We start from the raw sequence: 27,754 nt of genomic DNA, 5'->3' as shown, positions 1-27,754 counted from the left end.
AAAAGTAGGTTAGAGGGGGTTGTAAAGGGGGGAGGGTCAACATTTTACTTAGGGACGTGGGATGTATCTTGGTAGGCTAGTCAGGGCCTGGGGTTATGGGGTGAAGTAGGCTAGAGGGGGGCATCGAAAGTCGGAAGTTCTAATGACCTGTGTATATACAAAGGCAAAAGATTTTAAAGAAATATGATGTTATCATGAAAAAGATTTTATGGGTTTAAGACATATGGAAAAGAAAATTGTTACTAAAATATTTTAATAACAGGTCCTTGGATCATCCATTTCAGACAGGGAGGGGGATAAAGTAGGCTAGACAGGGACGAGGGAACTTAAAAAAAGTAGGTTATTGGGGGGTTTAAGGGGGGAGGGTTCATTTTTGAGTTAGGGAGTGAGAAGTATATTGGTAGGCTAGTCAGGGTCTGGGGTTATGGGGAAGTAGGCTAGAGGGGGGCATCGTAGGGATGGATGATCTAATGACTTGATTCTGTTTGAAGAAATAATCCTGTTTATTTCTCTGGGAATAGTGGGAATAGCAGGGGGGGGGGGGGTGGTTCTAGGTCATCTGGATCTACATTTGAAGAGTCAAGACACTGGAAGAAGAGATGTTAGAAGAGGACGACATTAGAAGATGATCGTCATGACAGTGGTGTGACAAGTCTGAAGTCAAGAAACTGAGAAAAGGATATCTGGAGCATTCCATGAGGTGTGTAAATGTTCAAATTTATATTTAAAAGGTCAAACATGCATAATCAGCACTATTAAGGTAAGTATTTTTCAGGAAGTTGGCTGGATTATTTGGCTAAACTGTGTTGGTTCAATGATAAATGTGTGCACTAGTAAGGGAAAGATTGTGATTTAAAACACTTACTCGTATTAGGTTTTTATGGAGGATAAGGAATCGTGTTTTTTACGTAGAATTTAATGATAAAGGGCAAAACAAATATTTAAATACTACAAGTGACAAGTTACGCTAAGAGGAAATTAATATTTGTTTGCATTAGTAAATTAACACATAGGTACCGGTAGAGAAATAATTTAAATTTCCCCAGTATTTTACAAAACATTATTTTAACGGGAATGGATGACATTACTTGATGAACATGAATTTCTATTTCGTTTAAGATATAACTACAGTAGTGAATTGTATTCATTCCTCAGAGCCATCGGGTTCATTGATAAAATATCAGGAATAAAGAAGTCTTTGCCTTTTGTGTAATGGATACCAAAGCTGGAAGATAGCAGCCTCATTCGAAACATATCAAGATGGGCAGAACGACTGTGATGGGCTTATAATCACCAAGAATTTTGAAGCGGTAAGTGATCAGTAATCAAGTCTAAAAGACCCTAACACAAATTGAGAAAGATATTTGCAAGCCCATGTTTATGACAAAGCCTCCTTTTCTATTTGATCATATCTCCATTCAACTTCACTGAGACTTTGAGAGATGAATCTAACTGGCTGCCAAATTCTGTTGAGCCACTGATCCAATACTCCACCAATCCCAAGGCCTAATGAATCTACACAAATTCTTATAGGCAGCTCTGGGTCAAATGTGAAAAGCGACACTTGATGTTCTCGAATTACATCTGATGTTGATCAGTCCAAATCTATTCATAATTTGTATTAAGTATATAATTATAAGTGGAACTACATGATTCAACAAATGAAATGAGGAATTAATTTCATGAGGTAGTTTACCATACCAAGAAAAGACTGCAACTCCTTCACATTCCTTGGAGGTTGCTCAGCTTTAATCGCAGAAACCTCATGTGGATTAGGTTTTAGCGAATTTCCCTATAGGGAAGTAGCTATTACCCTAGGTGGCACGGTAAGACCTAGACCCGGGACCGATTTACTTTTTCATTTTGATGTCCCCAGAGGCCAAAAACACCATTCGTTCAAATTTTTATATATGTATATATATATAGACATATATATATATACAATTGTTTAGATAAAGGGCTACTATTATAAATAATGAAGAAAGCATATTAACTCAGTACCCTGAAATTATTTTTATTTTTAAAACTCTACATGTTTCGACCTTTAGGCCATTTACAAGAGTAACATTTAACCTCACTTCAAACACAAACAAATTAATTAACAAATAAACATCATGTGATGATCTTTACATATGATTTTCTTTTTTCTTAAAATGTATAGTAAAATAATCTTTGGTCATGGAATTTTGTCATATTTATATATTAAATTTTATTATGGTTGTTTAATTTATCCTCCTCTTGATGTTTGTGTTAAATATTCTTTAATTTTAAAATTTTTTCATATATAGGATTTTGTTTCTTAACTTGCATTGTATTGATTATATTTGTTGGATCATTCTTGTAGCTGCAGTATATATGATATTCTTCTTTTGTATCTAATTTATTTCCTTTTGATCCATAGTCTAAAACTGTCATATCTGTTTCTATTTTAGTGAATTTATGATTCTCATTAAGCATGTGTTCTGCTACATTACTTTTCATACTAGTCACATTCTTTGATTTAAAGGCTTGTACATGTTCTTTATATCTACAATTGAACGACCATCCTGTCTGTCCAATGTAATACTTTTCACAATCTGAACATTTAATTTTATAAATACCGGAGTTTTCATATTTTGATGTTACAACTTGGTTGTTATCTTTTGTGGCTCTTTTATTAATTACTTCTAATGCGTTGTTTTTGGTTCGGTAACTTACATTTAATTTAGAATTTTTGAATGTTTTCCTGATTGCCCTATTGAATTTACTATTATATGGAACACAAATAAAATCATTCTTTTGTTTTTCTGTTACAATTTTGTTCTTCTTTTTCATTTGTTTTTTTCTTAATCATATTTTCTATCATTCTAGGGTTGTATCCATTTTTAAATGCCAAGTATTTAATTAGATTCTTTTCTTTTATGAAATTAGTTTTGTTCATCGGGATATTGATCAACCTATTTGTTAATGCGTGGAATGTAGACATCTTTTGTTCCCACGGGTGATTTGAGTCTGCTGGTATTATACAGTCACTTGTAGTTGGTTTTCTATAAATTTCAAAGTTATGAGATCTATTTTGCTTTGAAATCGTCACGTCTAGGAAATTTATTTTGTTCTCTTGTATCTCTTGAGAGAATTGTATCGTGTTTGATAAGGAGTTGATATAGTTTAAAAGTCTTTTTGATTCTTCTTCCGTACCTTCAAATAGACATATTATGTCATCGACATATCTGAACCAATATTTTATTTTATTGTAGAATGGATTAATTTCATTAATAATTTTCTTGGATTCCATATTATGCATATAAATGTCTGCCAACAGTCCTGAAAGTGGAGATCCCATGGCAAGTCCTTCTTTTTGTATGTAGTATGATGAATCAAATTTGAAGTAATTTTGACTCGTTGCAATTTTTGTAAGTTTTACTATATCTTCTATTTCATTTTTTGACAAGGTTTTGCTTTGGGTTAATGTTTCTTTAAGAATCTTAATAGTTGGTAAAATAGGAATGTTGGTATACATGTTCTTTACATCGAAAGATAAAAATAATGAATTTTGAAGAATGTCTTTGTCTTTTATTTTGTTTATCAAATCAAGAGTATTTATTACGCTATAATTGTGTTCATTAATGATGTTTCGTTTTATTTTGCATTGTAAGTATCCACATAATTTATACGTAGGTGCACTCATGAAGTTAATAATTGGTCTTATGGGGATTTCTTCTTTATGTATTTTTGGTTGACCACGTAATGTTGGTGACTGTGGTTTTATCATTTTTATTTGATTCTTTATAACTTTTGGGATGCTTTTACATTTATTAATAGCTTCGTTTGTGGTTTTAGTAAATTCAGTTGTTGGATCTAAATTTAATATTTCAAAATCATTAGAACTTATGAAATCTTTGACTTTATTATCGTAATCATTTTTATTAATAACTACTGTTGTGTTGCTTTTATCAGCTTTAGTAAGAATTGCTTTATTTTTCTTTAGTTTAATTGTGATGGAGTTTATTATACATTATTATTATTAAGATTATTTTACTATACATTTTAAGAAAAAAGAAAATCATATGTAAAGATCATCACATGATGTTTATTTGTTAATTAATTTGTTTGTGTTTGAAGTGAGGTTAAATGTTACTCTTGTAAATGGCCTAAAGGTCGAAACATGTAGAGTTTTAAAAATAAAAAATAATTTCAGGGTACTGAGTTAATATGCTTTCTTCATTATATATATATACGTCCGTGAACGTGATAACTTGAGTAATTTTTGGCTGATTTTGGTGAAATTTGGTTTAGAGCTGTAAAGCGGGATAAACTTGAATGAGTTCGCGAACCAGCACGATCGGACCATGGGAATGGGGCTTTACGGGGGGTTTTATGGGGTAAAAATTGGTTTTTTTCATTTTTGACCCTCAAAACACAAAATTTCCCAATTTCTCTTTAGACCTCTTTAAAGAGCTTAAAAATACAAATAATTTAGTATATAAAAGTATTTTTGTTCAATTATTAGTAACAAAGAAAATAAAAAAAATTGTAAATTTAAAATTCCCATGTTATTCTTATGGAGAATATTGTAAAATGTTGTAGTTTGCTTGTTTATGGATATATTTTGATCAAACTTGGCAAATTTATTTATTTTTTACTAAGCTATCAATATTTTACTCAAAAACACACTTTATTAGTTTCCTTGTAGCAGCAAACCTAGGTACTCGTTAAACCTAATGTTATTAAAATATATTTAACTGAAAATCAATTCAGACAAATGGAAATACGCTTAGTCGGCAGGTTTGCTGCGGCGGGGGTATTATTTGACCATTCTCAAACCTATGACCTAATAAATTCAATGACTTCACTTTAAACACATAATTGTTTATTCTTGTTCTAAGTAATGCCTTTGTCTTGCATATTCTTAGTAGCATATCAAGTAGTTTATAAGGTAATTGACAACACCCTTTCAACCCCTCGATAGCCTTGATAATCTTTCTTTGGAAATGCTCCGCAGCTGTTATTAACTCTGTGTAATCAACTCAAAGTCAAATAGAACCATCCTTTTTGGGTGCTACTACCAAGTCAATTATTTCTGTGACAGGAACAATAATACCGGTCTTAATCATATTGTCCAGTTTAGCCTTTAAGAGTAGAGCTACCCGACGAGGGCTAGATACTGCAAACTGTTTGGCATCATCAGATGATTAAATGGTGTATTTATTACCTTTTACAACTCCCAAACCGTTGAAAACATTAGGGTACTTAGTCACCCACTCGACATCTGAGTCAACTTGATCTACAGACTTACACAACAAACCAAAGGCAATAAATGCTGACACTTCTAGTAATGGCTGTTTTTGGCCCTCCACTCCCTCCCTTTTGAATAAAACCAAAACGCAACTGTTTATAGGGTTTTCGGCGTAGGGGTTGGCGATCCCATCGCCCAATGGCTAGCCATTGCAATCAGCATCCCTGACTCCCTATTCTTCAACTGAGCAGGGTCTGTCCTTTTACTCCATGTGTTTTTCTTCTTCTTCACAAGCATGGACCAACTGTCTTCATCTTTCATTACTCTGCTCTCTTCTTCTCAACTTCCACCCCCTCCTTTTCCTTCTTCTGTTACAGGCCAACCCAGGCCAAAGGTTACTCAACAAATTGGACTTGGACTATTTACCAAAAATCACTGTAAACGGAACCACTTTGCAATACCAGGGCAAAGTAAAAAGTTTTGGTTTGACTTTAAACCGCACATTGGACTGGACTGACGCGGTGGTAAGCACTTGTAAAAGAGTGGTTCCTGTTGTTCACACACTGAAGAAGATGCAACGACTTCTACCTTTTCACATTAAACTCTTACTGGTCAAATCACTCCTTTTTCCACACTCCAACTACTGCAACACTGTGGTTAATGATATGACTGTGGCTTTGACAACAAAATTACGAGTACAAAATTATTGTGTTCGATTCTTGTTCAATCTTAGGCGTGATGATGGATGGAAAAAATGGATCCGGAAAATGGTTTTAGTATTAGTTATAGTTTAAGATTAAGACACATTCATGTACACATTGTTGTAATATGTCTGAATAAAGATTTACTTGACTTGACTTGACTTAACACAAGACTTCTTACAATTTACTAATTTGGTGCATATTTGTTTCCAGAGAAACCCAAGTTGAAAGGATTCTGAAATTAAAAATGAAAGCTTCATGACAGACCTAAGTAGCCTCTTCAATGGACATTACCTAAGACAGCGCTGTGAAAATCGTCAGATGGTGAGTAACGTCAACAGTGTGTCATCTCATCTTCATCATGTAGTTTTGATATAATCATATTAGCCCGACAGTTTAAAGTACATATTAAAATTGTCAATACATCCATCTAAACACATGTCTGAAAACATTCATATAGCACAAGTACTTTTTTTATGACAATGGTTGGTCATTGGACAATGTCATGTCAGAACAAAAACATGTTGTTTCAGGAGTCCCACAAGGCCCTCATCTGTATAATATCTATGTTAGTAATTTTCCTGCTATCAATAACGTTGGAATTAGTATGTATGCTGACGACACGTCAGGTGTATGCTGGGCTCCGTCTTTTGATGAACTCAAGCAGGGCATGGCCGATTTTGTACATAAAGCTAGCTCATATTTTGAAAATATTAATTTCAAAGTCAATCTTGATAAGACAGAAATTGTAGTTTTCGGATTGAGTAGTACGTGCATTCCTCTGATAGATTAAGTTAAGGATGATGTGATCTTTGAAAGTAAAGAGTGCTGTAAGTTGTTGGGACTTTTAAGTGGAATCAGCCTCCTCAGAAGAATATCTTTTTATTTAGATACAGATACGTTAAAAATAATTTATTTTGGTGTCATATTTCCTTTCTTGTCTTATGGCCTTATTTTCTGGGGAAGTTCTCCCGACTGTAATTTACATACAATTTTTGTTCTCCAGAAAAGAGCAATCAGACTGATAGCCAAAGTATGGTAAAAAGGTCTTTTAAAGATATTTTTGTTAATTTAAATCTCCTCACTTTGTATGGACTATACATTTTCAATTAATTATGCTTGTGAAAAATGATGTAAAGCACACAAATAAAAATATTCAAATCCATAGGACATAAGACGAAAGGATGATTTTCACCGTGTGAGGAGGAATTTCAACAGAACTGGCCGAAGTCCTTTTGTGATGGGGTCAATTTATTTCAACCCCCTACCAAACAATATAAAGGAATTAGAAGGCACTAAATTCAAAATTACTTTGAAGAATTGGCAAGTTAAAAAAAGACTGTATTCATAAAAAATTTCAGATTTAAATACCGATTCGGCATAACAATTTGGAAAAACTATATTTTGAGTAATCTAAGTTGATCCCAGGTATGTACACTAAGAGGTAATTCTTATTGTTTTTATATACATTGAAATTGTATTCTTTTTTATTTTATTAGGATATTCAAAACTGACTTTTGATGACTTATTTTGACACTGGTGACTTTTGTCTATGCATTGTATATATATATATATGTCTATGGACAATAAATGATTTGATTTGACAAGTATTGGGAGTATAAACAAATTGTATTTCATTTCCCACGATTAATGTTGTACATTATAAAATGTTCATAGGTTGTAAAAAGTAATTCTACATTTAAGCCTTGAACCAGCACAGTGGGGCATCGTGGGGATGGATGATCTAATGACTTGATTCTGTTTGGGGGAATAATCCTTTATTTCTATAAGAAAAATAATTTAATTTAGAACCTTGATAATATTAGTATCAAAATGTTCAAAAAGTTTTAAATTAACAAATAAAACAAACATTTAAAAATTGAAAAAAAGATTTTGCGTTGGTCTCCCTTTATGTAAAAAACTATAATATTTTATTATTGAAAGTAAGTTATAAAAAAAAATCATACATAATAAAAAAAATAATTGAAAATTCTATCTCGATAAAACCAAAACGCAACAATTTATGTAAAGGGTTCGTGAAATGTATCACCTCCAAAACAGATGAGAAAGAAATATCATTTACCATATAAGAGTTCTTACTATTTACTAATTTGGTGCATATTTGTTTCCAGGGAAACACAGGATTCTAAAAAAAGAAAATGAAAGATTCATGCTAGTCGTAAGTAGCCTCTCCCATGATAATAACTAAGACAGCGCTGTGAAAATCGTCAGATGGTGAGTAATGTCAACAGTGTGTCATCTCATCTTCATCATGCAGTTTTGATAAAATCATATGTAAATCCTGATTCTATAGGTAATATTTATTTCATTCTCCACTATTCATTAGTGTAATGCAACATTCGTAGGTTGTAATAGGTAATTCTACATTCAAACCTTGAACCAACACAGTTTAAATTCTAAGCATGAGAATTCAGCCAAAATCCAGTCAACTTCTTCAAGAGTTCCAAAGTCTCTAAGCTCAATGGATGTTGCAAGTAAGTAGTTATTATCATTTTGAATTTTAATTTAATAATATTGATATTAACTAATGGTATAGGTATTAACCATTAAGACAACACGAGTACTGTACAGGAAGCATACAAATGTTTGTCTAGGAACCATTATGAATAACTATATTAAGTGATTGACTGATGGAGACTTCAGATCCCTTGCGATGATAGTGTTCTCCCCATAACAAAAGTATTCCAGACTCAAAGAACAAATCATATCTAAGTACATATAAGAGTTTACTCTCCATTGCGACAATACTCAACTACTTGTCTCAACTCATTATCTCAACCTGTTGTTAACATAAAGTGATCAAGTTGAAACTTTGGTTGAAACCACTGTTGCAGTTGACAAAATAACATTGCAAATTTGTAAATTAAAATATGCATGAATTAAAAATTAATTTAATGAATTAGTTTTCTATCTATGTCTTATTACAACCTTATATTAGTTGCAATTTTAGTTAATTATATTATACCATCTTGAAATTTACTGACCATAATATTGATGTTCAGATGTTCCGGATCCCATGAAAAGAAGATGAAGTTTGCTTGGATCAAAAAAGAAGATGAAGTTTGCTTGGATCAAAAAAGAAGATGGAGTTTGCTTGGATCAAAAAAGAAGATGTATGGTTGTTTGTGTGTGAGAGTGAGGGGGGGGGTTGTTAGCTATAGGGAATTCGTTGAGAACAAAAACGGACCAGAAAGATTTTTAGGTTATCTTTTGAAAGTTATTGAACAGGTCATTTGTACTTCCGACTACGACAGGGAGGGGAACTTGCTAGGCTAGCCAGGGAGAGGGAATAAAAAAAGTAGGTTAGAGGGGGGTGTAAGGGGGGAGGGTCAACATTTTACTTAGGGACGTGGGGTATATCATGGTAGGCTAGTCAGGGCCTGGGGTTATGGGGTGAAGTAGGCTAGAGGGGGGCATCAAAAGTCGGAAGTTGTAATGACCTGTGTATGTACAAAGACAACAAATTTTAAAGAAACATGATTTTATCATGAAAAAGATGTTATGGGTTTAAGATATAGTGAAAAGAAAATTGGTACTAAAATAGTTTAACCGTAGGGCATTTACATGTTAATTACAGGGAATTAAGTAACAATTCAGGTTTGATAATCTTGGGCTTATTGTATAGAGAAGTATAAAACAGGTCCTTGGATCATCCATTTCAGACAGGGAGGGGGATAAAGTAGGCTAGACAGGGACGAGGGAAATATAAAAAAAGTAGGTTATTGGGGGGTTTAAGGGGGGAGGGTAAACATTTTTGAGTTAGGGAGTGGGAAGTATATTGGTAGGCTAGTCAGGGTCTGGGGTTATGGGGAAGTAGGCTAGAGGAGGGCATCGTGGGGATGGATGATCTAATGACTTGATTCTGTTTGGAGAAATAATCCTGTTTATTTCTCTGGGAATAGTGGGAATAGCAGGGGGAGGGTGGTTCTAGGTAATCTGGATCTACATTTGAAGAGTCAAGACACTGGTAGAAGAGATGTTAGAAGAGGACGACATTAGAAGATGATCGTCATGACAGTGGTGTGACAAGTCTGAAGTCAAGAAACTGAGAAAAGGATACCTGGAGCACTCCAAGAGGTTTGTACTAACCTTATAACTTTTTATATTTGAATTATCCATTAAGCATGATCAGCACTATTAAGGTAAGTATTTTTCAGGAAGTTGGCTGGATTATTTGGCTAAACTGTGTTGGTTCAATGATTCATGTGTGCACTAGTAAGGGAAAGATAGTGATTTAAAACACTTATCAGGTTTTTATGGAGGATAAGGCATCGTTTTTTGTATGTAGAATTTAATAATAAAGGGCAAAACAAATATTTAAATATCACTTTCAGTGGTTTATTATAAATGCAAAAATATAGTACCCTACACTTTTCTCATGTTTATATTCAAGTTACAAGTTACGTTATATACCCCTACCATATAGCCAATTAGGTAGTATACTTTAATTTAGGAAGAATCTAATTTAAGCTGGTAGTAGAAGTGAGATGAATTAAAAGACTAAGTAGGCCAAAGACATATATATTTTATGTTTCTCAAATTTCACAAAATACACTTTCCCAAAAAAAATCAATTATGCTCTTATTACTTCCAAATATTGTAATAGGCTATATAATAAAATACAGGAAAGATCTTACTTTAATCAGAGACACTGGGTTTAATGGTCCGAACTGGCACTAGCAGATACCATGCAAACTAGAAGTGGTACAAAGAAACTACTGTACCAAGAAGTGGTAGTACCAAGCATAAGAAGAAGTGGTTGATATCTGTAATTTCTACAGCAACCACATTTTAGTAGACCATTATTTCCAGTGAACTTAACTGACAAAACTTGAATTTGTTATCTAAGACCACTACCAACCCTACAAAACTAAATCTTTTAAACTGCTGGACACTATTTCTTAATCTTACTCTAGCCAATGATTAAATAATTTTAATTTTGTTTTGTTATTTCAATTAAACTAATTTCCATCGGTACAGTTAAGAGGAAATTAATAAATATTTGCATTAGTACATTAACACAAAGGCACCGGTGGAGAAACAATTTTAGTTTTCACACTTTAATACGTATTTTACAAAACATTATTTTGACGAAAATGGATGACATTACTTGACAAATATGAATTTCTATTTCGTTTAAGATATCACTACAGTAGTGAATTGTTTTCATCCCATCGGGTTCATTGATAAAATATCAGGAATAAAGAAGTTTTTGTCTTTTTTGTGGATGGATACCAAATTTGAAAGGTAGCAAGGTAACCTCATTCGAAACCTCTGAAGACAGGCAGAGCGACTGTTGATGAGGCTTATAATCACCAGAAATTTGGAATCGGTAAGTGATCATTAATCAAGTCAAAAGGGCAAACATAACTGTTTAGGTTTAGGTTTTCGGCGTAGGGGTTGGCGATCCCATCGCCCAGTGGCTAGCCATTGCAATCAGCCTCCCTGACTCCCTAATTTTCAGCTGAGCAGGGTCTGACCTTTCACTCATGTTTTTCTTCTTCCCAAGCATGGACCCACTGTCTTCATCTTTCTGTCTCTGCCTATTTTTATTTTGTTCACATTTTATGAAATATAAAATGTAACAAATATTTACTGTTAGACTGCAAAAAAATGGTTTAAAAAACATCCACAGGATTTAATTTGACGTCAACCATTACCGCAACGATACGGTGCTGAGTCACGAGCCTCGGTGGGGTAGTGGATAGCGTACAAGACTGATAAACTGATGGTAGCGGGTTCGAATCCCGCCGGAAGCCGTTAACTTTTTGTCATAGATATCATAAATTCCTCTTTAATTTGCGGTATCTTTCCTCATAAATTAAAAGTTGCCAAAATAGTACCAGTCTATAAATACCCCCGCCGCAGCAAACGTGCCGACTAAGCAAATTTCCATTTGTCTGAATTGATTTTCAGTTAAATATATTTTAATAACATTAGGTTTAACGAGTACCTAGGTTTGCTGCTACAAGGAAACTAATAAAGTGTGTTTTTGAGTAAAATATTGATAGCTTAGTACAAAATAAATAAATTTGCCAAGTTTGATCAAAATATATCCATAAACAAGCAAACTACAACATTTGACAATATTCTCCATAAAAATAACATGGGAATTTTAAATTTACAATTTTTTTTAATTTTCTCCGTTACTAATAATCGAACAAAAATACTTTTATATAGCCTACTAAATTATTTGTTTTTTTAAGCTCTTTAAAAAGGTCTAAAGAGAAATCGGGAAATTTTGAGTTTTGAGGGTCAAAAGTGAGAAAAACCAATTTTTACCCCATAAAACCCCCCGTAAAGCCCCGTTCCCATGGTCCGATTGTGCTGGTTCGCGAACTCATTCAAGTTTATCCCGCTTTACACCTTTAAACCAAATTTCATCAAAATCGAACAAAAATTACTCATGTTATCGCGTTCACGGACGTATATATATATATACATATATAAAAATTTGAACGAATGGTGTTTTTGGCCTCTGGGGACATCAAAATGAAAAAGTAAATCGGTCCCGGGTCTAGGTCTTACCGTGCCACCTACGGTAATAGCTACTTCCCTATAGGGAAATTCGCTAAAACAATACACAATACAACGTTTTGGGATCTGGAATCTGATCCCGTCCTCAGGTGAAATAACTTAACCAACACATTACAACTAACAATACATAAACGCCCAACCTAAATTGGAATACACTACAGATCCTTTAGTATTACTATTAGTATTAACCCTTCTCGGGCGGGCAAAATCATGACATAGAACGGGAAAAAATTTGAGGAAAAAATAAAAATTAATTTTTCATATTTGTGTTTTGTTGTACAAGTATATATAAAATAAACACAGTGGAACACATCATACTGTCACTATCATACTGTCATATCTGCTACCCGTCCGCGGATGAGTAGAAATGTAACGGATGTATCCGCCATCATACGTCTTTGAAGATATGACCACGACAACGTTAGGAAATAAATAAAGAACAATATGTAAACAATAAATAGAGACAACGTTATGTTGAGCGCGAAACGTCGTGGTGGTAGGTGCGCGGGAGGGGTTGAGGCGCAGGAGAGGGGTTGGCGCGGGAGAGAGGTGGGAGTGCGGGGCAGAGCGCAGTCATGGAAAGAGCAGGAAAGTGGCGCCTTGGTACCGTGAAAAATCTGGTTACTGCTCAAGCACCTGCCAGTCTGTATGAAGAGAAGGCGGATATAACCGCTTCCCGTTCAGAACATAAAAAACATATGCGGATAATATATCCCTCACCCGTCCTTTATCGCCAAAGACCGGTCCGTGAAGGGTTAACAGATCCTAAAAAAATTAACAGGCTTTATTTGATAACCAAAATCAAACTCGACAGCCAAAACCAAAACAAACCTATTAATAAATGTTTAAGTTTGTAATAGATAACTTTTTTACAACGTGTATTGTTTGTAAGGGATGTTCAAATATTTTTTTTTAAACATGAGGAAAGTTATATGAGTTATCTTGGTGAGTCAGTGACTCAGTTGGTAGCGCTGTGGACTTCGGGTCCAAGACTGTGATGTCGGATCCTGGTACCTGCCACCACTTTTTATCAATACAGTTCGCTCTTGTACCGTACCGACTCACCCCTTGCTTTGCTAGATACGTTCCACGCACAAGCCTCTATTGCCCATGTGGAAATGTAAGGTGAAAGAGGCCACTAACCTCTTTCAAGGAATGTGGAGTCAATCTCCACAACACTGTTTGAATGTCCCGCCAATCTCAACCCCTACCGCTGCTCGCGCATGCGCAAGGAGGCAAGCGGGTAAGACGAGTGAAAAACGTCTGTCTTGTGTCATGCTCCTGACTGCAAACACCATGGAAGGCTAAGTTCTTGGGAAATGGGGGGACGCCCCCTTAAGGTATTGTGTCGTAGCACTAATTATTGATAATATGTAATTTCAGATCATGGTATCGATTCACTATAACATTCTTTCCATTATTAGTAATTCATCATTAAATAAAATATTAGTTCACGTTGTGTCCAGTCAACTCATACAGTAATTATTTCATAAGTTGAACAATGTACATATTTCTGTGATATAAATGCATTAATTAATGAAACAATCATCAAAGCTGGCTATTAATGCCTGTGATTTGCGGTAAATTGTCTCCTCTGCATCAATAAATGTGTTCAGTTAACGTTTCCAACAAGAACGATTTGGTCTGGAATTTAATTCACATGACCAGGTCACCAAAATGTGGCACCATTATGCCACAAGTGGTAGCAGAGCAAAAGCGTTCGATCCAATTTTATAGACAAACCGCAATTTCAGCAGGTCCGAAGTCATTAAAAAAAATGTTTTAAATAAAATTTGCCTACACGTGTTGTGCGGTCTCGTGTCGGTGTGATATGTTAGGGTTATTAAACAACGCGCAATGGTGTGGATATGGAACATTTTATTGTCTATTATTAGTTACTACACAACAGCACACACATGAAGTAACGAGGACATTACATAACCTCACAACCGACTCCGGACATAGGAAGAATAATACATTCATTCTTAGAAGAAGAAGAAGTCATATAGGCCTAAGTTACATAGACACTTGATAGCCTAAAGATTGGAGCATGTACTATATGACAAGAATATAAATTTATTCTCTCTAACACCACCCCTTAAATTTATATTCAGCAAAATATGTAAAACACACAGAAAAATTTACTAGGCCCCTAAACATGTTTCATTTTTGCTAGGTTTATGCATTTCAGAAAAGAATATGTTAGGCCCTAAACTAACTATGCCTAACAATTCCAAAATGTTGTACACAACTCTCATGTTTAACTTTTGTTAGGGGCTTGGTCAGAACATCTGCTAACATTTCTTCAGAAGGTAGATACTTAATACAAACAACCCCTGATTCAACATGTTGTCTCAAAAAGTGATACCTAATATCTATGTGCTTTGATCTAGCATTAGTTACAAAATTTTTTGTCAACTGAATAGCACCTTTGTTGTCACAATATACATCAAATGGGTTCAGAGCATTTTTTGGATCAATTTCTAAGATTAACTGTCTTAACCATAACAATTCTTGAACTGTAAATGACAATGCCATATACTCTGCCTCACAAGTGGACAATGCTACTGTTCTCTGTTTTTTGCTGAACCAAGATATTAAACTACCAGAACATTTTAACAAACAACCTGTAACAGAATATCTTTCATTTATTTTGTTTCCCCAATCTGCATCACAATAGGCTATTACATTTTTATTCTCTTCCCTTGAAAATTCCAATTTAAAATTAACAGACCCTTTTAAGTACCTAAAAATTCTTTTAACTGCTAACCAGTGTACCTTACTGTAAGAGTTATTGAATCTACTTAATAAGTTGGTAGCAAAAGAAATGTCTGGTCTTGTTATTTGTGACAAATACAGTAAACTACCGATAGCTTCTTGGTATGGAACACTCACCATGTCCGTCTCTTCGTCACTTACTGTCGTGAAGTCCAAGCCTGGATCAAGTGGAGTAGTTACTGGCTTCGCTTCGCTCATACCGAATCTCTGTAGCACTTTCTTGGTGTAGTCTTCTTGAGAGATCCAAATTTTTCCAGCTTCTCTGTTTCGAGTGATGGTCATGCCGAGACAATGGTTGACAGGTCCAAGGTCTTTCATATCAAAGTGAGTCTTGAGAGTACTCTTCGTCTTTTCCATGGATTTCTTGTTGTTCGAGAAGAACAGCATGTCGTCGACATATAGAGCAATTACTTGTAGATTATTTCCTTTTCTTGAATAGTAAACACACGGGTCAGCTTGAGATCTCGTAAAGTTCAATCCAGATAGCACTTCGTCTATTTTTCTGTTCCAATTTCTTCCAGCTTGCTTCAATCCGTAGACAGCTTTCTTCAATTTCCAAACGTTTCCATCCTTTGAAGTAGCGATCTCTTTGGGTGGTATGACATAGACGTCTTCATGAAGATCTCCGTACAAGTACGCTGTTGTCACATCCATGTGATCTATCTCCAAATCTTCTTTGGCTGCCAAGGATATGAGGTATCGTATGGATGAATATTTCACCACAGGTGAGAACGTTTCTTCGTAATTTATCCCTTTTATCTGGCTACATCCTTTGATTACCAGTCTCGCCTTGAGAGTTTCTTCTTGGTTTTCACATGCGGGCTTAATTTTTAGTACCCATTTAGTTTTCAATGGTTTTACACCTATAGGTAGGCTAGTTTCTTCAAAGGTTTTGTTTTTTATCAAGGAGTGTATTTCTTTGTCAATACTTTGTTGCCACTGTTTTGATCTTTCACCACTTAGGGCTTCTTCTATGGTGATTTCTGTATCATCATTTTTTTCACTGTAGTATATTACATGATCAGGCCAAGTTTTCGGTTTCTTCTGTCTAGCAGATCGTCGTGGTGCTTCACTTGGTACGTCTTCATTTTCAAAACCAAGAAAATCTTCATCATCAGTAGCTTCATCTTCATTTGGGAGATTATCTTCTGCATGATGTTCGTTCTCTTCAGATCCATCTTCACTTGACTCGATTTGTGCTGAAAGGTTTACGTTGTTCTCCTGAACTTGCTTATTTAACTTTTGACTGGTCTCAGGATCCTCTTCTTTTTGGTTTTCCAAAAATATTACATCCCTAGAGATTGTAATCTTGTTCGTCTTAGGGTCGAGAAGTCGATATCCCTTTGTTGATGCACAGTAGCCTACAAAAATAAATTTTAGTGACTTTGGGTCCCATTTCTTTCTTTGCGTTTTTGGTATCTGTACCATGGCGTTGCATCCGAATACTCTCAGGTGAGCTAGACTGGGTTTTCTCCCATGCCATATTTCATAAGGTGTTCTATCTCCAAGGATTGCTGAAGGCGAGCGGTTTGTTAAGTACACAGCTGAAGAAATAGCCTCAGCCCAATATATTTTAGGCAAGTTTGCATCAAACAACATTGTTCGAGCTTTTTCAACTAATGTTCTATTGGCTCGCTCCGCGACTCCATTTTGTTGAGGGGAGTAGGGAGTCGTAAGTTGGTGAACAATTCCTTCAGAAGAAAGATAGTTCTTCATTTCTTCATTGACGTATTCACCACCATTATCCGATCTGATTTTCTTTATTTTCGCTCCCGTTTGTTTCTCGACCATGGCTTTGAAACTTTTGAAGATTTTTGTCACCTCAGATTTTTCTTTGAGAAAATACACATACATGAGTCTTGAGAAGTCATCAATGAATGTCAAGAAGTATCTTCGTCCGCCGACAGATGCAGTTTCCATAGGTCCACAGAGATCTGTATGTACAAGGTCTAGAATATTTTCAGAGTACATTTTGCTCCGTTTGAAAGGTAAACGTGTCTGTTTTCCCATTATGCAAAGCTCGCATGGATCTTCCACTACAATATTGTCGTCTAAGCCTGTGGATATTTTAGACAGCTTTAACATACCTTTCCGGTTCAGATGGCCTAATCTACGATGCCATAAAATACCTTTATTCTCAGAATAAAAACAGTTTTTTATTTCTGTTGTATTCATACAATAAATTCCATTTTTTAGATGAGCTGTTGCAACTAAATCACCTGTCTCATTATTATGAACATAACCCCCACTTTTGTCAAAGGTTACAGTGTGTCCCTTCTTAACTATCTTACTCACTGATAGTAGGTTAACTGCCGAACTTGGTATGTGAAAAACATCATTGGCTTCTACGTCTACAACTTCACCACCATTATATAGCTCAAGATCTACAGTGCCAGAACTAACTGCAACTAGATCTGAACCATCTGCTGAAACTATTGTACAGCTATTTGGTTTAAGATTGCTAAGCTTATTTACATCGTTTGTAATGTGCGTGGACGCACATGAATCCAAGTACCATAAACCTTCATTATGGGTACGCCGATGACTGTCTACAGCCAGAAAAGCATTTTTCTTACTTGTATCATGGCTATTTTCATGTTTGTACTCATTAGGCCTACTTTTATTGGGCCTATCTGAGAATCTAGATTCATTAGGTCTAAACCTACTGTTTTGGTTAGGCCTATTAGATTTATTGTTACTACCATTTGATTGAGGGCAATTCTTAGCTAGATGGTTAGGCTTATTGCACCTAAAACATTTTAGCGGTGTCGACTTATTAGACCTAAACTGTTTATTGGCATAAAGAGCAGATTCACCGGTCCAGTCCTCGGATTTCACATCCTGAAGGAGTTTTACTTTGATGGAATCACCAGTGATAGGTGTTCCCGAATTTTCTAATGCCATGATCATCGGTTTGTAGTGATCAGGCAAACCTGCGAGTAGCAAGGTACCAATCCACTCCTCACTAACGTTAAATTTCATTTCATTTAACTTAAAAGCTGTTGTTATGATTCTATCACAATAATCATCAATAGACTTACATTTTTCAAGCGTGGTTGTGACTAAGGTTTTTAGTAGGCCAACTTTCCTTGTTAAGCCAGAATCCTCAAAGGCCTTTTCCAGGGCGTTCCAAGCTTCTGCAGCCGTTCTAGTATCTCTGATGTGAGAATAATTAATCTTATCCACAAATAAAACTATTCTTGAATGGGCTTTCTTGTCTTTTTTCTTCCAGTTATCACTGATGGGGTCCGGTGGGGTTTCCTCTATGACATCCCAAAGGTCATCATGTACGAGATAGGCCTTCATTGCAAATTTCCAAGTTGAGAAGTTTTCCCTCCCCTGCAGTTTTTCAACAATAGGTAGACCTGAAGAAGCACTCATTTTTTGTCGGTACTGTCTTCAAAACTATGAACAAAAGTCTCACGTAGTCGCACACGGCACAACCTATGTGTAGGTTAGGATCAATCGTTACTCGCGAACCCGTGAACAAACCGATATCGCAATGTTCCAGTTATTAACATCCATATCCACAAACGGCCTCTGGGCCCATAACCACTGTTAGGGTTATTAAACAACGCGCAATGGTGTGGATATGGAACATTTTATTGTCTATTATTAGTTACTACACAACAGCACACACATGAAGTAACGAGGACATTACATAACCTCACAACCGACTCCGGACATAGGAAGAATAATACATTCATTCTTAGAAGAAGAAGAAGTCATATAGGCCTAAGTTACATAGACACTTGATAGCCTAAAGATTGGAGCATGTACTATATGACAAGAATATAAATTTATTCTCTCTAACATGATAGCCTGAGTCAACAGGAAACAATGACTCATGCGCGGACCGGTCGAGATTACGCAATACGTGAGACAGTTTCCATTGCAGTTCAAGCTCTTACTAAATATATTTTACTCCGATCAAAGTTGGAAAATAGTTGTGTAGGCCCAGTGAATTTTCAATTTTTCCCCGTAACTGCTGGTTTGTAAGTTGTAATATCACATAGTAATATCACATAGTTAATTTTGTTACTTTTGTAGTTTGTCAGTTTGTGTATTCAGGCAAAAAATACAAATAAATATTAATAGATCAGTGTAGGACAAAAAATGAATAGTACTTGATTGCTAGCAATAAATATTTTATTCTACTATGATCTAGGAAGTTTGTTGGATCTACACAATTTAATGATTATTTCCAGAAACTTCATATCTTGTTCATGTCTATTACTTGGTAACTAATTAATTGTTGTATAATTGTCATATTTATTGTGTTACCAATATTTGAAGTTTCAGATCTAGCAATATCTCTGGTCGTAGTTTTAAGTGTAATCAAGTGTTGTTTATTTGTGGACAGGAGATTTAAATGGGTACTATTTTGCAACAATAGATTCTTTGCAACATTTTGTAATATGTCCACGAGTTAGAGAGTTATAATTGTTCAACATTGATCGTAAACGTAAAAAAAAAAAAATAATAAAAATCCAGAAAATCTGAATACACGAATCATTAAGCTTTAATTGATGTTTAACTAGGTTCAGTTCACCCAGTATTATTTATGTGTATTTTCAGCAGTATGTCACCGTATGTTTAATTCACGAGTTTAATTTAGTATTTGTAGTGAATTTAATTGGTAAATATTTAATTCAATTTCATTGCTTAGTCACTAGGATTTTTTTCAATATTGTGTTTATTACACCACCATTTTGCAAACACATTCTCATTAGTTCTCAACAAAACACCTTACAACTTGTAATACTCTTACCAGCAGACCGAGCGTCAGAGCAAAGCAACTGAATAAGCAGCGGACAGTAGAGTCAGACGATATGTGACCTTGAACTGGTATTCTGCGCGCTCAGCGGGTTATTTATCGTCACTGTTTACAAACACAGCCGTAGCATTCACTGTCCAATATTAACTACAGTCATTCGCATCAGACTAAAAATTGAGAATTCACAAACATTCCACAAACATAATAGGTTAACAGATTTACAATTGCAGCTATTTAGCCTACCACCACAATTCATATCATTTGTATTATATTTGTATCATAATTTGTATTACTGTAATTTGTGCTATTTATTCCGACCTGTCATTACATTGTTCATTAACTTGTCATTACATTGCCCATTACATTTGCTTCGCTCATTAAAGTTGTTCATCATATTGTTAGGTACATTATTCATTATGCAACGACAATTACCCGAGATATTATTGGTAGGGGATTCCCAATTTTGTAGGTACAGAGATTATTTAAATAAACTTCCTTCGCACATGCAACAATTGAAGGTCAATTCGAATAGCATAACAGTGTCTGGAACTACGACGGCCAACTTGAAGGCAATTTTAAAACAACGTCGCCAACAATTAGCTAGTATGTGTGTTAGGCCAATTGTAGTTTTATTCACAGCAACGAATGACATTGCGAAGCAAACACCAAGTCAACATTTACACGCACAATATTCATCACTTGTTCGACTTATCATTAAGCTCTGTCACCCGCAATACATTATAACGCTCACCTTACCAATATATCCTAAGTATCTTTATTCACCCTCCCACATGCAGCGATTAGCCGAATTCAATAAATTTCTCGCAACCTTGCAAAGCGAAACCATCTTTATTCTACGATTGTGTTTTCATGAGTCTACAAATGAGTTATTTTTCGAACAGCAATACAAGTATTCACGTCGACTGGACCAACTACATTTGAACAAGAGAGCCTTTGAAATTTTAACACAACAGTTATCAAACATAATAGGGACAAAATAAATGTTAGTTAGTAGTAAAATAAAATAAAATGTGTTTTTCTCTTTTTTTGAAACCAAAGCTGGCTGAATAGGAGAATTTTGCAAACTCCAGGATCCTACAAAACACAATCAGCACATATCTCACAAACACGACTTCCTATCGCGCTTGCCTGAGTTACGACATTGTTCAAGCACACGTCGCTGCAATGTCGTTAACTTCTCCAATCTTCTCAATGCTTGTTAGCATTGAACCAAAATAATTTTGTTTTATAGATACCAACCCACAACCCTACCTACCTTAGTTATACACCCAGGCTTTAAGACTGTCTTTAGGCTTAGATTAGAATTTGTCTCTATCAAACAAGGGTCAACCTCTGGAACCTATTGCCACTAGGAATTTTTTTTATATACCGGGATATCAGAAGGTGTGTCTACACGTCATCATACACAATGATATTTTGTTTCAAGTTTCAATAAACAAGTGCTAGCAAAAAAAAAAAAAAAAAAAAAAAAAAAAAAAAGTGCACGTTACCCTCTCAATCCTTGAATATCCACATGAATAAATGGCCGAATAAGTGTGTCGTACTTGACTAATAAGTAATAAGCACCTGCAACTTGCAATTAATAATGGTGCAGACAACTGGATTATGGATTTGGCCGCCCTGGCATTTAAATGTAAACTCATCAATGGATTGTAACGACACACACTTGCATGGTAACTTACCCACAACCCTTACCCTAAACCCTGTTAAAAAAAAAAAAAAAAAAAAAAAAGCTTGCATTTGTTATAGAGTATCAAATTGTTGTCATGTGTATCGTGATGTTGGACATACCTGGTGCACCATAATTAATTTTATTTTTACCATTTTTGTACTTTCATTTTTAAATGCGATGTTATCTAAAATTTGTTTACCCAACTCTGGGTTTTCCACTCAATAAAAAAAAAAAACGAGTGTCGACGTTGCATGGTTGTCTTGGTAGAGGTGGCAAAAAGGTCAGAGAACCCAGGGCGTATATTCCTCTGTCTTGTATATTGTTGTTCCGCATTTACTAGGGCGTCTGGGTGTAACCAAACCATTTCCTTACCCCACCAAATGATCAAGTAAATAAGCAGAAAATTAATAAAATCTCACCACATCCCAGGTGAAATCAAACCTCATTCAAATATTCCAATTGCATCAAATGGCAATGGAAAGTGAAGTGTGTTCATTAGCACACAACCATACACAAGTTAGGTATTACTGTCACATTACACGTCGAGTTTGTCAAAATAACTCCTCAGCCCAGCTCAAATCAGTATGATAGCTTACATTATTTTTAGTACAATAGTCAAAACCCTTTCATAAACAATCTACTTGTGTATATGTATGTATGTATATATCTATATGTGCATATATGTATGCAGTTCAAAAATGTATAAATGTTAATAATAGTGAACACTGAAATCTACACACACACTGACCTCACAGGGAAGCTACCCCCACCCTCATTCAAATGATTAATATGCCTATATACGAATTAAATGATATTCCCTCAACCCACTCTTGGGTAAAGGATCTAAATGCTGCAGAAGCAATTGCACAGTGTAAAACTTGGAATCTTAATCCAGCAAACACACTGGCAGAAAATAGAATAATTCTCCGCCAATTCATAATAGACTCCAACGCTACCAACAGTTTAACCGCTAGCAATACCGATAGTAACGGCGATGCGCGCGACAACGAGCAGCAAGCTGCGCGCACCGGCCAAAGCGTTGCCGGGGAACCCCACTCTGAAAACCAAACCCCGCAACCTGCTCAACCCGACCCGAACCTAACGCTACCCAACCAACAACCCCTGTGTACCCCGACCAACCTAAATGACACCAATTTGCAAACCCTGATAACTTCATTACAGTCGATGACCCTCAATGCCATAGCTCAGACCACAGCTGCCTTCTCAAACCAAATTCAGATGATTGCCAAACCCTCTTCACCAGTGGAATCAACCTCATGCCCACCTCTTGTGAGAGAATTCTTGAAAGAGATACCCAGAACATCTGGTCACGACCCTAACCAGGTCGTGATTTTTTGTAAACAGCTTCACAAAATCATTGAAATGCAAATCGCACCAGACAAAGCTGTTTTGATGAATGTTCTCCCATACACGACGGATAGGTTCAGACAATTTTGGATGACCTCCATCTCACACATTACAGATTGGTCATCAATTTTACAGAACATCAATCAAAATTTTTTCACTCCCGAGGTCCTGAGGCAGCTTCAAAGCCAACTGCTCTACAGACAGCAATCCTCAGATGAGCACCTGGCTGACTATGTCCGCGACATCCAAATATCGTATTTGATTTTATCCCCATCCACTCAACCACAAGAGATATTCCAAAACATATTCCGGGGAATAAACCCCCAAACCAGGATCACCTTTGCCGGCCTCAAGCCCATAACCAGCATACAGGAGTTACTCGAAATTGCCCCTTTTGCCCAAAGCGTCACTCATCAATCAATCATCCCACATCCTGAAACCAACACACCCTCCAACAGCAGTCAATTCAGCCATCAAAAGCGAACGTCTCATAGCCATCAGCTCAATCATCATTCCAATTCCCGTCCCAGATTCCAACCCCGAAATTACTCAAATCAACCTGCATTCCAACCCCGAAATTATCCAAACCAACCCAGTTTCCAACCCCGAACCCCTCACCATCAATCTTTTCAAAACAATAACTTTCCCCCACGACAGTCCTTCCCAGTTCAACGCCCAAACCACACTACCTACCTCATAAATACCACACCAAGCAATAGGCAGTCTCACGCTTCACACACTAGAGCACCATACATTCCCCCGTTCAACACCTACCCAAAACCACATTTAAACCCCAATGGGGGAGGACAATAGGCGGTTACCCCTCTCCCTACCACAACCACACAACCGCTAAAACAAACAATTGTTACAATAAACCAACCTTCGCATACAAACCTCAGGAAAAATTATCATCACCAAAAATTAAATCTATAACAGCACCACTAAATGATTCCGCACTTTTAAACATTAAAATAGCCAATCACTCAATACCAGCACTCATCGACACAGGAGCCTCATGCTCGATTATATCGAAAGCATTATTAAATAGGGTCAGATCAATCAAGGGTGTTATAGTTGGACAGATACACGAAGTCAATGCCACCGTTACAACAGCTTCCTCCATTCCACTAAAATTAACACATTACGTACACCTACACTTTAAAGTTAATTATCTCGCATGGACCAAAAAATTTTATATCACTAGTCACCTTCCCGTAGAAATCATATTAGGCCTAGATTTTTTAAATTCAACAAAAGCAGTAATAAACATAGCAAAAAATTCCATAACATTTCCATACACCACGCCGTTAGTTCTGTCATTAGGTCAACCGCAACAAAGTGACGACAAGCAGGAGCCATCAGCCCCTAAATTCGGTCCCAACTTGAACTCTGAACAACAATGTAGGTTAGAAAAGTTGTTGTCCAAGTTCCCAGACACAGTTACCAAAACATTAGGCAGAACCAATCTAGTTCAATATCGTATCAGCATTAAACCAGACCACGTAGTACGTTGCAGACCATACCAATTTTCACCCCCCAAGACAGAAATTTTGCGACAGCACATACAGGAACTGCTCAAAGATGGTGTCATACGCGAGTCAACCTCAGAATTTAGTAGTCCAGCGTTCACAGTACCAAAAAAAGGTGGTAAGACCCGCATGGTAATTAATTATAAGGCGCTCAATCAAGGCTTGACACTTGAAGCCACACCAGTACCAACCCTAGAGTCAGCATTCCAACACCTTGGCACAGCTAAATATTACACATTGCTAGACTTGAACCAAGCATACAATCAAATACCTTTGCATCCAGATTCCAAAAAATACACAAGTTTTGTTGTGCCATGGGCACAATACGAATTTAACTACGTACCCTTCGGACTGGCAAATGGTTCCATGGTTCTTACAGATCTGATGAATAAGGTTTTTGGAGACATCAAATTTAAATTCATTTACAATTTTTTCGACGATCTAGTAATATATTCAAACACCTTCGAGGAACACTTAATTCACATACAGGAAGTACTACAACGATTAAACAAAGCAGGTTTAACCGTCAATCCTTCCAAAATGACCTTAGCGTCCAATCAAATTGAGTTTCTTGGACATGTGATAAAGGATAACACGTTATCAGTCAGTAGAGAAAGAACAAAACCAATCGACACCTTCCCAGTTCCAAAAAATCTCAAACAAGTGTCTAGATTCTTAGGTATGACAGCATTTTACTCCAAGTTTATTCCCAATTACGCCAGCATATCAGCACCGTTAAATCTTTTAAAGAAAAAAGGCCAGAAATTTATTTGGGGACCAAATCAGCAAAAAGCATTTGACCAACTTAAAGCCGCACTCACTCGAGACCCAATCCTTAAAATGCCAAACTTCGAGCTGCCCTTCGTTTTACATACAGACGCCAGTCGCAACAGCATATCTGCAATCATCTCCCAACAATATGACGACGCATTGTTACCTGTAGCGTACGGTTCCCGAGCGACCAATGAACACGAGAAAAACTACAGCGCTTTCGAACTAGAAGCCTTGGCAATTACACACTTTTTCGACAAATTTCGTACATATTTGGAACATAGGCATTTTGATCTATACACAGACAGCAACGCATTAACATGGCTTCTCAATCACCCTAGGCAAGTTGGAAAAATAGCTAGATGGGTAACACTAATTAACTCTTTCCAGTTCACCGTACGACATGTAAAAGGCCGCGATAACGTCGTCGCCGACTGCTTATCGCGAATGTTTGAAGAAGTACAGCTTGACAACTCAAATACACCACCCTCACAAACACAACAAGTCAACCTACTTTTCAAACTCCCTGACGCGTTCACAGACATCCCCACTTACCAAAAAGAAGATCCCGCAATTCAAAAAATTATAAAATCTCTCAGATCAAACAAACCACCCCCAAATTACTTCATTAAAGACAACATTCTCACACACAAGTCCCCGAATCAAACCAAACACCGCATTGTCATTCCAGACCGTTTAATCCCACTATTATTCAAATACTACCACTTAGCACCTAGTACAGCACACTTAGGAATTAACAAAACATGGTCCAGGATTGAACCACACTTTTGGTCTCCCACATTAAAACAAACCATATCAGACATGGTACGATCATGCACAGATTGCCAACGCGCCAAACAGGCACCAAACACCAAAGTAGGTTTGTTGTCGTCAGAAATCCCTACCAGACCATTTGAGAAAATTTTCATCGATTACATTGGCCCGTTACCCAGATCAGTAAAAGGAAACAAATACATTCTCACAGTTGTTGACGCATTCTCTAAATTTGCAATATTTTTACCAGCCCGCAATTCAACAGCCAAAACCACCATATCACTATTAAAAACAGGAGTTTTTGCCTATTTTGCCTTCCCCAAATTTTTAGTATCAGACAACGCATCCCCCTTTCAGTCAAAAGATTTTTCTGACATGTGCCTAGAATTCGGAATTAAACACATCACAACAACACCTTACTATCCAAATCCCAGTCATGCCGAACGTGTAAACAAAAACATAAAAATAGCCATCAGAATCTATCACTCTCAAAATCAAGCACAATGGGACACAAACCTTCACTTTTTCCAAATTGCTCTAAACTCAGCCAAACACAACAGCACCGGTTTCTCACCAGCAGAATTGTTCCTAGGCTATCAAATCAATCACCCCCTTGAACTAAATTGGAATTTAGACCGTCTCATTCCGGACCAACCAATAGATATCAGACACACATGGGCACAGGCACACAGCAACCTCAGAAAAGCCAGAGAAACCAGAACAAATCAATACAACAAAGGACGCCAACCAGTTGAATATAAAGTAGGTGATTGGGTGATGTATCGATTAAATCATCAAAGTAGCGCAGTGAACAAAGTGAATGCTAAACTTTTACCAGTTTGGTCCGAACCCCTAATAATTCAAGCCTTCACTTCACCAGTAACTGTAATTTTGGTAGACCCAAAGTCAGGGAAAACAGTTAGGAGAGCTCATGTCTCTCAATTGAAATCCTTTTTTCATCCAAAAAATTGAAACACACGACCAAAACAAAAACCGCATTGCACACGTATCTAAATGAAACCGCACACAGGCACCAGTGATATTAGGTTAGTTAGTTTGTAAGACCACCACCCTCACACCACACTTAACACCTGTCGCCGGCATCCACACTGGCGAAGCGCACTGAGTCTAGGGTGTCACTTCTCTGAGGTGTCATCTACAGTAGCGGTCGCCAGTGTGTCGCTCGCCCCGACAGCCTCACACTTACACTTACACCCACACGCCAACCCCCTGACACAGTCACAGGTTAGCTAATTTTTTATATTTTTTGAAATTTGCGGTCGAGCCATAACCTTTATTTTAATTTTTTTAATTTCAACAGCTCGAACCTGCAAACTGTGACTTGTGGAGGGAGGAAGGCAAGAGCTCTTACACTTTCACACATACACTCACACAACATTACACCAGTTACCGGAATTCGTATATTATATTTCATGTTTCAGATATTTGTGTAATATATTTATTTGTTATTTGTTACTATTTATTGTATATTTACTGTTGTTATATGTTATATTAATTTACTTGTGTTCAACAGCATATATATTTTTTTTTTTAATGGACCAACGTGACACCCCAACCATGGAGGTCACC

General features: G+C 36.3%; 1 protein-coding gene across 2 annotated transcripts in view; it reads right to left on the bottom strand.

Annotated features, from left to right (window-relative positions):
* Positions 1-27,754, bottom strand: part of LOC128995304 (protein nervous wreck-like) — a 79,318-nt gene that overhangs the window by 16,500 nt on the left and 35,064 nt on the right. The gene's annotated exons all lie outside the window — the stretch shown is intronic.

The sequence above is a fragment of the Macrosteles quadrilineatus genome, unplaced genomic scaffold, assembly GCF_028750875.1.
Source record: "Macrosteles quadrilineatus isolate MER2022 unplaced genomic scaffold, UCM_ALF_1.0 Scaffold_5__1_contigs__length_97177068, whole genome shotgun sequence".
Taxonomy (NCBI): domain Eukaryota; kingdom Metazoa; phylum Arthropoda; class Insecta; order Hemiptera; family Cicadellidae; genus Macrosteles; species Macrosteles quadrilineatus.
This window is presented reverse-complemented; position numbering and strand designations above follow the sequence as displayed.